The sequence below is a fragment of the Falco biarmicus genome, chromosome 13 (genome assembly GCF_023638135.1).
Source record: "Falco biarmicus isolate bFalBia1 chromosome 13, bFalBia1.pri, whole genome shotgun sequence".
In the NCBI taxonomy this organism is placed as follows: domain Eukaryota; kingdom Metazoa; phylum Chordata; class Aves; order Falconiformes; family Falconidae; genus Falco; species Falco biarmicus.
This window is the reverse complement of record NC_079300.1, coordinates 27,563,280-27,577,984: the sequence shown is the minus strand read 5'-3', so window position 1 is coordinate 27,577,984 and position 14,705 is coordinate 27,563,280. Positions and strand designations below refer to the sequence as shown.

The 14,705-nt window shown below is 43.6% G+C and overlaps 1 protein-coding gene across 5 annotated transcripts in view; it reads right to left on the bottom strand.

The window, feature by feature from the left end:
* MAP3K13 (mitogen-activated protein kinase kinase kinase 13) overlaps nt 1-9,205 on the bottom strand; it is a 79,932-nt gene extending 70,727 nt beyond the window's left edge. The window contains exons 1-3 of one of the 5 annotated variants that reach the window (XM_056358449.1): nt 9,147-9,198; nt 7,553-7,762; nt 379-495 (exon numbers count right to left, since the gene is read on the bottom strand). The gene's annotated coding sequence lies outside the window, so the exon portion shown is untranslated. Of the gene's footprint in view, nt 1-378; nt 496-6,189; nt 6,317-7,552; nt 7,763-9,146 lie in introns of those variants that run through there. The other 4 variants (XM_056358448.1, XM_056358446.1, XM_056358453.1 and 1 more) reach the window with 4 other exon arrangements.
* Nucleotides 9,206-14,705: the final 5,500 nt, after the last annotated feature.

The following is a 14,705-nucleotide window of genomic DNA, read 5'->3' as shown; positions in this document are numbered from 1 at the left end:
ATACGTTCACAAACTAAACACAAGTTTGTCTTACAAACTTAACTCTCATCCTTAAAATAAAACACCTTCATTTCTTCCACTCACCAAAAAATATCCATGTTCCCAATGGCTCACCTCTTTCCCCAAGCACTCTTTCTTTTTCAAGAGCTTCCAAATTAATGATAATTAATTGATATGGTGGAAAATACCACTTAATTCCTACATATTTCTCCCAATTATAAAATACACATTTTCACAAGCATGCTTCTACGGGCTGTGCCAGCCCAGAAAAGCAGTTGCACATTAAGCTGAAATGAGGACAGATCTATCTTTGGGAAGACTGATGGTCAAGGCCCAGGACATGGGGCAGCTCATCTGTCACATACAAAACCTACTCACCTTCAAGACATGCTAGTTTCCAGTGGAAAAGTGTGAAGAGGCTCATTTTGGAAGATGTAGTGGTCCATCAGTTTTTGTCGTTTACTCTCTTTGCTCTTCCCCTCAGAAACTGGTATTCTGGAGATACGAAAAGAACTTCAATTTAAAATACAGCGTTCTCAGATAAAGACAGTATGTTACATAAACATTTTTCCGACTTTTAACCAGGCACACTGAAAGGTCACCTGAAACCTATCTGATGGGTCCAGTCACTGTTCCTATGTCTTATCTCAAAGGCAGCAGTAAGGGCTCCACTCTTTACCCCTGCAACCCTCACAGCTTATACATCGAGCATCTATATTACAGTAGCATACTGAGACTTTATCCTAAAGATTGGGAGTGGGGAAGTGAATTATTTAGTCATACTGGTGCCAGAAGTGAGAATTACACCGTGTTATCAAAAGTCCCTTTTCACCTTGCATGCTACATTTTACATACCAACAGATATTCACTCAGGTTTATCTCAAGAGCACGAATACTGAACTTTTCTGCTGAATTTTAGCAAGGTTACCCTCGATAATAGATTAGCTTCCTTAACTTCATTAGAGACACTGGGTTCCGACTGTGCAGCACAACCAGGGCACTTCTTAGTCTGCTTGGGATTGTGAGAAATTTGATATATGTTTGGAAACTAAGGCTGAAAAGGGAAAGCAAAAGCACTGGGATTGTAAATGAGCAAATGCCACATCAGAAATAAATTCCCTAGGAGGCCCATTTTGCAGCCAAAATAATTAGATCAGTAGCAAGAATCATCCCAAGTAGATAAATAGTGTTTTATGAGATTAACCAAGGTCGTGTCCTCTTATATCCAGCTTTTTAAAGATTTCTCCCCTGAAAAACTTAACCCTAGGGCTCCATCCAAATTAACAGTTCATTATTGATGTACATCAGTACAAACTGAATCAAAGCATGCTACAGCCTGGCAAATGCTGACTGCCCAAGGAAAGGCCACATGCCTCCTAAGTGAGAGAAATCTGCATTTGAGAGCCACCTACACTCTGTGACTGCTGCTGCTGGATGTTCAGAGATAACTGCCAACTCATTAAAATCCAGCATTAAAAGTTTATTAAATATGCAAACATTAATGGAATTGGACTAGCAGCTACTTAGGCAGATAAAATTTCAACACAGCATATCCCGCAGTTCTGTTATCAATATTCTGTCCTTTTGGGTGTCCGTGAAAAAGTCACAACGCTACTCAAGGCAGTGAAACCCTCCATCTCTTTCAGACTACTCAGGTCACACTCTCAAGGTTCCCACTAGCCAGAAAGTCTAGGAAAAGACACCTACTTCCCAATAACTACAGCTCAGTACGTACTACCTATTTTCACTTTCACACTTTATTGCTCCAGATGAATAGTCTCCCCAAGATTTTTTTTCCCATTTGGCCATATCTGCAGGGCAAGTCCTACACCTCTCCACAGGCTCACAGGTATAGAGGTTTTGGATGTATCCCAAACTCACAGTTCTTCTCAACTTCCTGCTGGAGTTTGGAAGAACTACAAAGAGAGGAGGAGGAGTGTCATACAAACAATACAGATTAAAGAAAACCAGCCACTTAAAAGCAGCTCTCCTGTAACTTCAGGCAACTTCACACATGTACAACGTGTTTGCAGAGCTCTGCTTGGAGCTATTCTTTCACAGCTATCTAAAAACAAGTGTCGGAGTCCTCCATGCAAATGGCAATCTCAGTACATTTTGCTCCACAAAATGCAGTTTCATTCCTGGATGACTCTGCAAAGTCCCAGTGCTTGGTGTGTATCTCAACAAACCTCCAGGTTTTTGCTGTAGAGTGACATCAGACTTGGAAGTGTTCTTCACTAAATACTACCAGCATAATCTGAGCCAGCCCAGGGGGAAAGGAGGACAAGGAATATGTCTCATCACACAAAGCATAAACAAGCTCCTAAGAGTCTAATGCACCTTCAAGCGACTCTGGCAATAGCCTTTGCTCTCTCAGTAGTAGCTTCAAAAGACACCTGGAAGATTTAATAACTTTAACTTTTGCATAATTCTAATTATTAAATAAAAGTCTTCTCTCAACACACAAGTGTGGTATAGCACCTCTGCCTCGGAGATGCATGGTTTCAGAAAAAAGATTGAAATCAAATCTTAGGGAGCGACCTGGAAAAAGCATGACCTACCAGAAAATAAGAGAAATTAATTAGTACGAAGTACTGCAACCTCCAAAAAAACCACTGAACTCACTGAGCACAAAAAGGGGAAACTGGCCATTTTGCTGAGCAGGTTCTTTACTATCATCTTTCCTGGTACTGATGACAGCCGTGTACTGGAGAAGAGTGGGCTGTTTTAAGTGTCAAGAACTACCCAGTACCCAGCCCATGCAATGCGACACAAATCTGAACTCAGGGTTTTCTTTGGGCCCTGCAACCATATGAGTGACCCACAAAATAGGCAGAAAGTTCAAGTTGGCCAGGAGGGAATCAACAAACCACCCATCCATCATCCGATGCCACACCAGGCATCACATGCTGCAGAACCCTGAGCAGCAGCCAGTTTGGGGTTAGACATACAATAACCTCCCACTTCATGAATCAGGAAACCTAGGCTTAGATTTAGAATTTTTTGGAAGAGAACTGACAGTTCCGCTTGGAAATTAAGTCAAAGAGATTGACTTCAAGGTAATCCGGTTTCTGACGAGGACACTGACCAAATATCACACCCAGAGTCTAGGGAATGATCTTTGCTGCTTCAGCGTGTTCAGAACCATAGGAAAGCAGCCAGCTCACCAGCAGTCTCAAGGCACTGGTCCCAAGGTCAACTGTTCCCTGACAAAGGAAAACCCAACAAATCCTTTCATCTCTTAGGGACATCACGATGACTCTTTCTGTTGCAACTTGTACATTCTAGCCCTAGACACTGGGGAAAAAATGATTCTGCAAACACTCTCCATGACTCCAAGTGCTAGGAGGCTTCAATACAGATACCTCCACAGTTGACTGCCTACCTAGTCAGGTTACGTTGCTCCTGAACTTGACTGCACTAAACAGCACACATCAACAGTTCAGATTATCTCTCCTCAGAGAGCTCTTGTCCCCAGAAACAGGCAATGGATGACTGAACACAAAAATACTACTTGTAGCTTACAGCCAGCACCTTTGCACAATCTTCTGCCCACCAGACTGCAGGGAGCGTCTCCAATCACAGGAGCACATCAGATCAGTGAACCAGCACCAGTATTTCTTCCCCTTACAGACAGGCATGTACATCGAAACTACAGGACACTGCACCTTGAGGAATGTAAACAACCCATTAAAAGAGTGCTCTATTTGTATCTAAAACAGGAAGGTCCAAGTACTCTGTCACCTATATGATATACTAACCTTCACTGAGGGAGGTACGAAGAGAGGGAAGTCCTCTCAGCAACCCTGCGACTAAAGCAACTTTTAAACATTCCCAAAGGGGTGTCCTAATGCCACCGAGCAACACCGCAAACTGTAGCATTCAGGTTGCTATCAGGAAAACAGGTAGAAAACAAATGATATTAAGGAAAACTCAGAAATCTATCTGCTGCCTGCTGAGGTCCATGGCACAACCAGCATGAGACCCCAGTACTATGTTTTCTCCACCTCCAGCAACATTCAGGTGCTTGGCTGCTCTGAAGCCAGCAGAAGCACTGGACACACACCACCAGTGGGAAACTGCTCTTCAAGGGATACACAAATAGTCCAGAAACAGGGAGGGACGTAACTGAGAGGAAACTTCATCCCCTTTAGCACTAAGCTGTCCTGCCACAGAGCAAAGGCCAAAACTGTAGCGGCCACAGCACCAGACACTAAATAAGACAGTGACAATGCAACCTGACAAGACAGGCTGGCACAGTGATCTGGAGCTGCGGGTGTCAGGGGCATTGACCTTTATCCACGAGTCAAGAGGGCAAATCTGTTAGGCTAAGACAGGAGCAGTCATAACTCAGGAGTCTCTGAAATGCAGCAAGGTGTTTCCTGGCAATAACAAACCAACAGAGTAAAATGAATGTTTTCTCACCAACTTGCTGCTGGATGACACTGCTAACACCCCTTTGCAGAAGACAGGATCCTCTCTGACAGAAGCACCACCGACAGCTGACGGAGCACAGTGACACTAAAGCTGGCATTGCTACACTCCCCTCTGCTCGGCTTCGAGGTTAGAAAGGCTGACCACCCTCTCCCCCAGGGAACTCCAAAAATAGTATTCACTAATTCAACGGAGTCTACGCCTGGATAAACCACAGGCAGCAGTCTTTGTTTGCAGCTCGTACCATAGCAGTACACTCACTCAGCAGATGGATGCAAGGAGAAATGTAGGCCACACATGCAGAGAGAATAAGATATCCGGACTTGAAAGATATCATAGATCTCATTTTCAGAGTCAGCAAACTAACATCCATTAAAACAGCCTGCAAGTGCTGGGGTACAGTTCAATACGAGCCAGGTGGGCTAAGGGAAAAAAACACGCTTCATCAGGAAGTTAAAAATTTGGGTGTTTTTTCCCCACTAAATTGCCCAATGAATCATTAAAGAAACATTTTTGTCATGTAACTATTCAGACTTATACAAAGAACACTCATAATTAGCTCTCAAAGTAATCCTCTGACCACCATCTGGAGTTCAGCCTGAATCTTGACCTGTCACACCAAACATTCATGCATCTTTGAAATACACCTGAAAAGGAATCATATCAGAACATTAAATTCACAAAGTGGAAAAAATTGATGGGAATGGTAAAAGCCTGAATCCCCTTTTACTCCATGGGCTCTTCACAGACACTCTATAAACACATGTTCCAGAATATCCAGAGAGTGAACAAGGAGCAATTCATGCCCATCACATTTAGGGAAAAGGTTTAAAGTAAGTAAAAGGGCAGGATCTATCAACCCAATCCTACATCGAAAACAAAATGTTTCTTCCATTAAAGCCTCAGTTTATAGCAAACAATGCTGACACATGACATAACCCAACTTTCTTCCAGTAATACAGGAGAAAAATCTTCCCAGAACTAGATTCTGACAGGAAACCAGGCTTACCAAGGATCCAAAATAACTTATTCCTCCACTCACATATAAACAGCTCAAAATGCCTTATTATTAAAAGATGCAGAAATTCCTTCACCTAAAGCATCATAGATGACTGGCTCTTTTTGTTGCTCACAACCTCCTCGTTACTTTGAAACTCCTATTCCCCACTGGCAAATAAAAAAACCTAAGATGCCTCCCTCCTACAAAGCCTCTTAGGTAGAGAAAAATTAGTTTTCTTTCATGTACGGCTGTGTTGCATGCTGAGCTCCCCACAGCAAAGCATTCGAGAACGATACATGCTACATCACTGAGGGACAAAATTTATCTTGTCAGTTCCAGAGGAATTCTATTTTTTATAAAGTTTGGCAATCAGACTTTAGCCCTTTATAAGAAAGCCCGCAACAGCAAGGAAAAAGGCACAGAGCAGGCTGAAAATACTGAACCAGTTACACTTAGTTCATATCTGAAAGCAACCCTTTGCAAGAATAAGAAATGTTTATTTTTTCAAGGGAATCTGTATGTAAAACACAAAGAGCCTTCTATACTGGGAGGCAGCATCACAGAAAGGAGACGGCCTGACACACAAAATTTCTTCCAGCTAAAGGTATGTTTAAGCATAAATAAAAGCAAGATTAGAAAGGACCACCAGACTTGGCATCAATGATGAGACCTCAAATTCTCATCACTTCATTATCTAGTGAGAGACAGAAAAGTACTGTCACCTCCCCCAGGTACAAGTTTAATTACCTACTCACATCATACAGCAGAGACTACCAACACTGAGCATGAGTATACAACAGGAAGGTTGCTGAGCCTCCTCTGCCACCAGTAGCTGCTTCTGTGCACAGCTAGACTGGCTTGAGTTTGGCAGGGGGAAATTTTAAGTTGTTATTATCTCAGCAATAATACCTTTCTCCTGGCTGCAGCTTCAGCAAGGGTTACACAAGACCAAAGTCCTATACAGCAAGTCAATATTTAACTTAAGCACTGTACTGTTGAGACACACCTAGAGTATTTGATATAGTAACTTATTAAATCTTACGCTATCTTTCCGAACAAAGAAGAATAAAGGGCAATTTATCTTCTTTATGAGAAGTTGTAAAGATAAATTCTACAAGGACAGCAGTTAGATTCAGCTTTAATAATTTTAATAAGGGACTTAAAGCATTTCTGTGAAAGGAAATCTAAACAGTATGATGTGTATGTGACAGAACAGGTTCAAGGCAGGGGCAGGAGCCACAGTGCAAAAATAATGTAAAACTGAACCACAACAAGTTCTGGAAATTCAGCACTTTTTCAAGAAGCAGTATTTTAACATTACAATGAAGACATTAAATTATGTCACAAAGGCTTATATAAAACTCTTGGACATTACAAGAAGTATTTATTCTCCACTAAATATCTTAATAAAATCTATGAGCTGCTGTACTAACGTAGCCTTTAAAATAGTACAATAAACAAAAGACACCTTTTTTTTTCAGGTCAATTGGTCTTAGCCTTAGTGAAGCTAACCAGACTGTTTACATCCCCAGAAAATTATTTGGATTCCACTGATGAAAAATTTTGCTAATAGTCTCATCTTTTATCATCTTTTTGGACAGAGATCTTTCTGATGTCAAAAACAGATGTTAAAATACAGTTCAGACCAAAACTCAGCAACTGAGAGAAATTTCTTGTTTCATCTGTTTCAATTCTTTATCCACCTGTTCTCTGTGTTTAAATATGATTTCTTCATGTATTGTTAGCACTCCCATCTTTACATTTAGCAGAAACTGCTTTTGTTCTCTAAAATTGAACATGTTTCAGCAACGATTCCAGTGGAGATATTGGTGATAATCACCACAGGTAAATTTCTAAAAATTCTCCATTTCTACATTTCTAACTCTTCACATGTACCAGACTGGTCATCACCCAACAGTGAACTTTTTTTAGGAAACAAAATAAAAATATTTCTACTCAGAAAAGGGAAAGGGGGAGCGAGGGGCAGGGCTGACAGTATTAGTCACATCATGAAATAAGGAGACAGACAGTATTGCACAGCTTTCATCTTAAAAAAAAAACACCAAACCAACAAAAAACACACCAAAAAACCAAACCTCAAACACTAGGGCAGCTCACCTGTCCAGGGAAGCACAGCCTCGGGGAATTCACAAGCAGCTAAACTGAATGTGATCCATAATACTGCCTAATGGGCAGACCTGCCTCTCCCTCTTACATACATATCATTAGCACAGACACACAGTCAGGTCCATAAGTTCACTTTCTATATGGTGCTAACTGCTGGTCGGTTTGGCAGATGAATCCAGCCGACCACACAACCGCTTATACCTGCACGAGAGGCAATGAAAACAGACAATCAGAGGGCTGGAAAAGAACCCACAGGGCCACCCTTTTCAGCAGTAACATAATCTTAAACCTGCTCTCTTGAAATTCCATGCTTACTGATAGATACAGTTGCTACAAAAATGTACACTTTCACATCTCAAATGCCTCCTTGGAGCAATCAGATCAGGACTCAAATTCATCTCAGCATGGATGCATAAAGTATTTATGCTTATTTTTTCACTCTGCTTTGAGAATGAGATCAGCACGTCAAGACCAGTCTCTCTCTGAACTAGTAAAACTACAGGATCAAAGAAGAACAACTACAAATTAAGCCACAACAAGGTCTTAGTAGTTTCTAGCAACAAAACTGCCACAAAGGTCCAATGAGAAAGGAAGCCGACAAGTTCCTATCCGTTTTCTCTAAAGGTTTTATTTTCATTGTATTATGTTTGCAAGCATTACTTATACCTATCTCACCCATTCAGCACAAATTACCGAGCAGTACTAGATTCTGCCCTGGGAGCTGCCTATCCCTACAAGAAAGTAAGATGCTGTCTTCCCTCAGTTTTAAGTGCTTCACTTCTGACCAGTTATCATCTTCTTTCACTCTGTTGGGCTAAACCAGATATAGTGCAAGCAAAGTCCCCACTAAAGCCATCCCCTTCAGTCTTCCAAACTTCTGCCAGATGAAAGCAGCATTGGAATTACCACACCACCTTTTCCTTTTTTTTTTTTTTTAAACGGAACAGAGCACAAAACCATAAAGCTTGCGCAGTTTTTTTTCTTTTTTTATTAACAGCCTCTGGGACGTTTTGCACGGACAGGATTACGACAGACGCCAGAGCCTTAACCCAGTAACGATCTGCTTCGGATTCCGGCTGGAGATTTACTTAAACGCTTCCTCCCTCCCGGGAAGAGGAGGAGATAATACCCTGAGATTGTTCATCTGCCTCAAAATAGGCATTACCAAGACCTCGCTTCTTCAGAGGGCTCAGTGCGGCGGCTGCAATTCTAACTTTTTTTTTTTTAATAGGAAAACCTCCTTTTTGTTGTTTTAAATACGCGAGCGCGGAAGGGACGCGCTCCGAACAGGGGGGACAACCCCCGACTCGGCCCCGCAAAGCAGAAGTGGCACCGGGGAGCACCGGGGCGCGCCCCGTGCCCCTGGCGCCCGGGCCCACCCGGGAGCACCCACAACCGCCGGCCGTTCCGCGGGGCCCAGCGCTCCCACAGCGGCCAAAGGGAGGCTAAGGGGCCGGCGGAGCCGTTCACCTCCGGGGCAACCCCCGGCACGGCGGCCCTGCACGCGCCCACCCTCCCGCTGCCTCTGCCGCTGAAAGACAGGAGAGGCCCGGGAGAGGGCCCCGGCCCGGCCCCGCCGCGTTACCTGGGCACCGCGTCCGGCGCCGGCAGCACCGCCCCGCTCAGCGTCGGCCCCGCCTCTGCGCGTCACTTCCGGCGCCGCGCCCCGCCCCGGCGCGGCCAGCGGGCGCGCAGGCGCAGCGGCGCACGGGCGGCGGTTGGGCGGCGGCCGTGAGGCGGTTGGGCGGCGGTTGTGAGGTGGCCGTGAGGCGATTGGGCGGCGGTTGTGAGGTGGCCGTGAGGCGGTTGTGAGGCGGCTGCTGACGGCCTGCGGTGCCAGCCCTGAGCGCCAGCCCGAGGCGCTCCCCGCCTGAGGCCCCCTGGGCTCAGTCGGGTGCGTGTGGAGAGCCCCGGGCGGGCTGCCGAGCGCCGGCGCTCCGGGAGAACGGGCCGGCCCCGCCAGGCAGAGCCAAGGTTCGGTGACCCGCTGGGCTGCCATGGGTAGAAGTGCACCAGGTCTGTCGGGGGTGCGGTTAGGGCAGGCAGACCGCGAAATGCTTTCCTTGTCATCTGAAGGTTTCCCATGTTTTCGAAGACTGAGGGATACCAGCTCCAACAGATAATTTTTCAGCCAGTTCTCAAAATACAAGGATGCAGGCTACGTGGCTGAACTGGATATTAAGATGCCAAACTTTTGACAGATGCTTTACTGCTCGACAGAAAAGTTTCCTTAATGGTACATCAACAACCAGTGATCTGGAATAGACAGCTGAAACTTTTATGCATTATATGTATCTTGTCATCATTATTGACAATCTTAGTCTCCTCCAAGAAATGGCCTTCTGCAATGACTTGTGTTGCTTTTATTCATCATAATTATATGAACATTTGCATCCTATCTCAGTCTTTTGTATAAATTACCTAGCATTCTTCGTGTCTGATCCCTCAAGTTATTCCAGCATGCTGGATGGTTTCACAGTGATGCCGCACAACAGTACCTCAAACCACACGTAAATGCTGTAAGGGGACTGTAACCTTGCTCTTTAGCAGTTTTCTGTGGTGCTTCCCTGTCTTTTGTAGTATATTCATTTGCTCCTAAGAACAGCCACATTGCATTAGCACCAAGGGAATGGGATACTGTGAACATTCCTGAAGGTTTCTGAAACTGTTCTGAATCCTGTTTTCTGCCAGTCAGTTTTACGCTGGGATACAAAGGGAATCAGTTAAGAGGGCAAAGATGAACACTAATGTCCACGTTACCATTTACGGGGATGGTAGCCAGCATCCTTTGTTTGCTGGCTTCACAATTTTTTTTATAAAGTCCTGCATTGCTTTTGGTTATATTGTTCACTGTAAACAAGCACACATAGTATAAAAAACAAAGGCAGCAATACCTGTACAACAGCACTACGTGCTTATGTTTGCTGTCATTTTAAACACTTCGGGAACACCCTTCCCACATTTATTTCTCCCCCAGTGGGAATCATAACAGCCACATCAATCACACTGAGATTTGCATGCTAAGGAGCGAGGGACTATCGCTGCAAATGACTGCCCTGTCTGGAGTATCAATCCAAGAGGAAGGCCTCTGCTTGCACAAGCAATACCACGGCTTGCCAGGAGGTGTTGCTTTCAAACCACTCAAACATCGGAGCTTAAAAATCATGAAATAGGCTTGCACTGGTAAAAATAACCAGCAGATACTTTGTTCTGGCAGGGAGAAGTCAAGATTTTCCATTTGAAATGGTAATTTTTGTTTAAGTAAATTTAAATCTGAAATGCGCAGAGTGGTACAGACAGAAATAAATGCTGAAGCGGCAACCCACTGGATGGGAAATACTGTGGGTTTGTACATTGCTCACAAATATGTCAGACCAGCTTTATGTGTGCAAACTGTCAACAGCCTTGTCTTTGCAGGTCTGGATGTTAAAATTATACATATAAATAACAGATGCAGTGGGGAGTTTTACAGAGGTAACTCTTGGTTTCAAGAAGCCAAGGAGCAGAGTAAAACCTCAGTAAGACAAGGAGTCGTCCTGCTCAGAGACCTGCCGGGCTCTCCACACCTGCACTGATACATTTTAAAAGAAAATTAGCTGTTTCTTTCTGAGGGGGAGTGCAGTGTTGGATATAAAACCGCTCTCCACCTACAGCCCTGTTTTTAAGTACATATTAAAGTGACAAATGTAATTAGGCATTTAATTATGCCCAGCCTTGGTCTAGAAGACAGAACAGGAGGCAAAGTTTCTAAGACATTTTAAATCTTTTTTGCTAAAGGAAAACAAGCCTCAAAGTTACTCAGCAAGGAGGACAAGTTTTCAAGTATGTCTTTATCACTTCAAACTAAAACAACCTCCTTTGCTAAAACGAGCTGAGGCTCTTCAGCAGAAATTTAAACTCTAGAATTTCATAGCCCACATAGCCTTGTTGTGTAGATTTTTTAATTTTATTTTTATAGTATATAAATTACCACACTTGCTCCAGCTGTGCCTTTCAAAGAGCGATACATACTAGCCCTGAGGCGCTGAACTCCAGCTCACTAAGGCTCTGGAAGGCTGTTTTTGGAGATAGTTTGGAAAAGGACCTTAGAGTTACCAGAGGAGGTCACCTAAGGGTGTGTGTAACCAAAGGAACCTTTGAAAACTATTTTGTGTTCAGATGTTTACCAATATTGGGTTTTACTACAGATGAGGGTATTGGCTAGGATCACAAAACAGTGTACCAGGCAAAAGATTATAAAGGTGAGGATATCAACAGCTCTTTTTACACCAAATAATCTTTTTTAAAGCAAAAAAATATATTTTTTAAAAGGTCACAGCTGTAAAAGAAAAGCAGAAAACAGTTGGTGAATTTAGCTGGCCCTCCAAGCTGTCATTTCAACAGCAGGGTGTAATTCAAGCCTGCTGTTTAAACCAGCTGCTGTCAAGAACAAGTAAGTTTTCAGAGCTCCTACCCCCTCTCAGCACTGTGACCACAGGTTATATACCACAGAACCTCAGCTCAGATTGCACAATACAGCTAGTTAGACTTTCCATATTCCTCTGAGGTAGTCCCAGTGGAAATACACTGCTCCTACAACTGGAATATCACTGCAGACCCTCCTTTTCAAATGCCTCTGGGGTCAGAAACAGACATGTTTTGGGCAACTAGTCAATAATCATTTTACAGGAACTTTTGTTCCATGTGAATAAGTTTATAGCAAATCGAGCCGCATCTTCTGAAGTACCTTGCAGCAATGATATAGTAGAATAAAAATTAACCCGAGCCGCCTATAAATGAAGCATTGTTTGTATCATTCAGCACTTTCTGAACAAGGCTGATGATCCCAGGAGGTTGTTGGAGACTTGACAGACTTGTGCTGCTTCAGCTCAGGAAGAAGCAGGATTCTTTCTTTTACCACAGCATGTTCTGAGGGGTTGGAAGACAAAGCACAACATTCACATTTATTAAAATCTGTCCTTTGGTGAATATCCCTCATTTCCACTTCTAGTAATGGAGTTTCTAAGGCTTTGATATTCCCACTTGGAGAAGCCTATACTTTTTCCAGAGCTGGAATGGGCACCAGGTATATTTTCTGAGCATTATCCTCGACTCTGCAGTGAAAAGACCAGTTATGAAAGGGATGACAAAACTTAACAACCCCAGAGGAATATCCACAACCTACCTCACTGCCTGCCTTGTCCTGTTGAAAGCAAGCTTTTCATTACTACTCCAACTTTGTGTAAGAAAGTTAAGCCTCTACCACAATCATCATCTACTTCTGAAATGGCATCAGCTGCTGCAGACAAGAGTAGAGGTGTCCTCTAGCAGAGCATGAAGATGTGAGCAATTTTAGATACGCAGTTAGAGTATTTCTCTTCATATAGCAAGATATCTTTTCTTTTGGCCGGCCCAGGACTAGAGAAAGCCACCACCATATCTTGCGGTTTCATAGTCAACTGCTGTTTTCATCCAAGTATAAACCGCCAGGCAGTGCAGGGAAGAGCCCGGCTCCTCACAAAATAGATTTAGAAATAGAAGCACTGGAGACCTGCACAAGGTTTTGGTGAAATACTCAAAAGTTTACAGAAAAAAACTTGATCGTGTTGATTACATTTTATCAAGGTTAAGTGCACCAACAGGCTCTGCAACCTTCACCCCCTCCCACAGCTGCCTGTGCTCAGATCAGCTCTGATACCGCAGAGCTGCATTGCCTGGGATCAGACTGTTGTGAAAACAGCTAAGCTGTGAGAGGAAAAACCAGCAAGATGCCTAGCCTGGAGCCCACGCCCATGTACTCGTTTTCCTCCATTGGTCTGGGAGCTGCATTTATGCTCAGGCCATCGCACTTGGTCCTTGTAAACTCAGCACAGAACAAAGCTCTGGAGACTTTAATTTCTTCTGCTGTATACACTTAAATGCACTTCTGCTCATGACCAAACTCTATTTATCTTTAGGGAGAAAAGAAGGCAAACATAAGGCTTATATCAATAAACCTTAAACATTTACTGGAGCCTTTCCATGACTCTGTAGAGCTTGCTTTTTTTTCCTTTTTTTTCCTGTGAGCTTTCTTTTGCTGAGAACTGTTTTCTTCTGTGTTTATTCATGCTCAGAAGTTCTTGTCACAATGATAGCAGTAGTATCATTAAAGGACAAGTAAAAGAGACCTGTAAATTTTAAACAGAAAGTACAACTCTGAGTGATCTTTGGTTTCATTCTGGTTAATAAAAATGCAACAGATCAGTTAGCGCACCAAGGCATAGTTTGCACCATTTTTATAAACTCCCAAAACACAGTTTTACAAGCAAATTGCAGAAAATATCCCTGGGGTTTGGTGGGTTTTTTTACATTATGTAAAAATGTACATTTTGGGTGGGTTTTTTTACATTATGTAACAAATGACAGAAGAGCTGTAGCGATTTACCACAACAGCGGTAAGAAAGACAGCGGTTGCAGTGAGCGAAGGCTACATATTCATATGGACCTTTCCGTACACGTACACCAAGTTCTCACATTATCTGTAGCTGTTCTAGACCAGGGGAAGGAGCTGCAGCTGCCAGCCTAGTGGCTGACTTTTTGCGGCCAAGAGATATAAAAGAGAGGTTACAGAGATATGAAACCATTTCAAGCAAAGTTAACATTCCACAATAAGCTAATTAGAATAAATATACCTCGCCCCATAGATTAAACAAACACCCTACAACACACGGGGAAAGCCAGGCCTCATTACACACCCACACCTGGGAGAAGCACCTGCGGTTGCTGAGATTTTTTCTGTGGGAGTTACTGGAGGATTCGGCCCGCTCAGGGGGTCACTCTGCCAGGCCTGGGCTGGGCCCCGTTACAGCGCAGTGTGCCCCGGTGCCGGGGCTGGGCTGGGCAACCGGCCACCACAGAGCCACGTACAAAGCCATCACTTCTCCAACACCCAGGGAACCTTCTCTCTCCCTTAAATTACATTTTAGTGTGAAGGATGCTTTTGTAATATTAGGAACTACTTTTTCACACCCCCATATCTTTTAGGTTTTTAAATTAATATTGTTCTAAGTAGGATTTTACAGACGTGGCAGAGCTCACCACATCCTCGCTTCTTTACCTTCCCTGCGTTAATTTCAAAACCACGCGGGCCTCAGACCCTCGAGCAGGGTCTCCGCAGGGCCAGCCC